Source organism: Coenobita brevimanus, chromosome 91 (genome assembly GCF_032717465.1).
Source record: "Coenobita brevimanus isolate Jiangsu-jjx chromosome 91, ASM3271746v2, whole genome shotgun sequence".
In the NCBI taxonomy this organism is placed as follows: Eukaryota; Metazoa; Arthropoda; class Malacostraca; order Decapoda; family Coenobitidae; genus Coenobita; species Coenobita brevimanus.
Genome location: NC_137044.1, coordinates 20,639,442 through 20,642,258, shown reverse-complemented (window position 1 = coordinate 20,642,258; position 2,817 = coordinate 20,639,442).

Here is a 2,817-nt window from a genome sequence, read left to right as displayed (position 1 = left end):
CTCCTCCCAGACCATTTGCTTCTGAACATCCATCCCAGGTTCATTTTTCCTTCATTTGAATCCCCATTCAACTCAGTGTAAGTTCTCTCCACTGACTACCTACTCGCTAAACTCCTTCGGTTCAGGTTATGGCCCCCTACATTCTGATATATGGCCCCCAAGGGGGCCATGGCCCCCAGTTTGGGAACCACTGCTTTACAGTAATGTTTCAAGCTCGTACTGTCCCGTGTCTTAAACCATTTTTATCGTACATATCCTTAAATTTATGAATTGTTTTGGCAAACACTATTTCATTCGGTAGTGCATTCCACTTATCAATTGCCCTATTTGGGAAACTAAATTTCCTTAGGTCATTAGCGCCTCTCTTTTTTATGTAGTTTTTGCAGTGTCCTCTTGCTGATGCATCCCCATAGGTTATGTAATCATTTATGTTTATTTTCTCTTTCCATGATATACATTTATATAGCATAATCATGGCTCCTCTTTTCCTTCTCTCCTGTAGTGTAGGTAGATTCAGTTTTTCTAGTCTTTCTTCGGAGCTTAGATCCCTTAAGCTTGGTACCCATCTTGTAGTGGCCTTTTGAACTTTTTCAATCTTATCTATGTGTTTTTTGAGATGAGGACTCCAGACTACTGACGCATACTCCAGAGTTTGTCCTATGAATGATGTTATTATCTTTCTTAGCATGTCTTCATTTATGTATGTGAATGCTATTCTCATATTTGCAAGCAGTGTATACATGTTCCATACCTTCTCACTGATGTGGTCAGCCGGAGATAGTCTGTTATTGATAATCACACCTAGGTCCTTCTCTTTTTCTGATGTGTATAGGGTTTTACTTCCTAACTTATAATCCTAATCAGGTCTTTTTCCACTCTTACCAAACTTGATTACATTACACTTGTCCACAATAAATTCCATTTGCCATGTATTGCTCCATTCATGCAGTTTATTTAATTCTTCTTGTAGCTCTTTACAAGAGTCTGTGTTAGTAATTCTCCTTTGTATTTTTGCATCATCAGAAAATATATTTAGATAGCTTTCATTCCCAATGTTACTGTCTATGTCATTTATATACAATAAAAACATAATTGGTTCCAGCACTGAGTCCTGTGGAACTCCACTAGTCACTTCCCTCCATGATGAGTAATTTCCCCTTAGTACTGTTCTCATTTCTCTTTTTTTGGGAAAATCTTGCATCCAACAATACAGTTTGCCTCGGATTCCTCCCTGATGGTACAGTTTCCATAAAAGTCTTTGGAGCAGTACTCTGTCAAATGCATTCTTGAAATCTAAATAGATACTGTCCACCCATCCTTTTCTGTTCTGTAATGTTTCTGTTACTCTATCATAGTACCTCAACAAATTAGTAACACATGATTTTTCCCTTTCTGAAACCAAACTGTCTTTCTGTTACCATATTGTGTTCTAGATGATCTACCCAAACTTTTCTTATCAGATTTTCTAATAACTTGCTTACAACACTGGGTAGTGATACTGGTCGGTAGTTGAGCGGAATTTGTCTATTACCTTTCTTGAATAAGGGAACAATGTTTGCTTTCTTCCAAATATTAGGTAGTATACCTTGTTCCAAGTATTCCTTGAAAATTAAAGATAATCGTTATCTTAACTCCTTTGCACATTCATGTAGCACCCAACATCAAATTTCATCAGGACCATTTGCTTTTCCTTTGTCTAATCTACTTAACTCCTCCTGTTTCTTTTTCTGATATTTGTATATCTGGTAGTATGTGTGGGCATGCATGTTCCATATAATCCCTCTCAAAATTATTTTCTTTTTAAAAACTGATTGGAAATTCCTATTTAGTGCTTCAAAAATATCCTTCTTTTGTGTGTAGGTGATCCCCTCATCCGTAATGGCTTGTATTTCATCTTCTTCTTTGGTTTTGCTTCGGATGTAGCTGTAAAATAGCTTCGGTTGATTACTACTTTTATTTATGATGTCCTCCTCAAACTGTCTTAGGGCTTCCCTCCTTGTTCTTGTATAATCGTTTCTTGCCTGTTTATAGTTGTTATATGCCCTTTCACTATTGTGTCTGCTGTATCTATTGCACAACAAATCTCTTTTTTCTTTTGATTTTTTACATTCTTTATTAAACCATTTCTTTATTTTCTTTTCTGCTTCTTTGTGCTGTGGGATGTACTTCTGGACTCCTATTTCATAAAGTTCACAGAATTTTCTATATATAACATTCAAATTTTGTCCTCTAAGTTCTTTTTCCCAATCTATTTCTAAGAAGTATTTTTTTAGGTCATGATAGTTGCCCTTTTTGTAGTTAAAGCTCTTTTTGTAATTTTCATTACAATTAACTATGTCATATTATACAATCCTGAAGTTGTAATTTAATACTGTGTGTGTGTGTGTGTGTGTGTGTGTGTGTGTGTGTGTGTGTGTGTTTACAGATGATGAAAGGAAGAACGAAAAACAAATTAAACAAAAAAAACAACAATCCATAAACCAGATTACAGGTGTCTGCCATTCCAAAAAAAAAAAAAAAACGGACTTGAGCTGCCATAGATTGATGTTTGAGGGGAAACTATTCTGGATTCAAAAATAGAAACTTTATTGAATTACGGTATATGTTAGTAAGAAATTTGGACTCTTAATATTCATTGGATATGATAATATCCCTGGAGAAGGGAAAAAGGAAGTTGCCCACATAATTGCTCATTGTCAAAAAAAAAAAAAAGGGCGGTTAAAAGTTGTGGGAGTTGGGAGCTGGAATCCCTGTCTCTTTGCACTGGCGCCCAGCACTTGGGTCGCCGGCAAGGCTTCCTTGTACTATAGGTCGTAA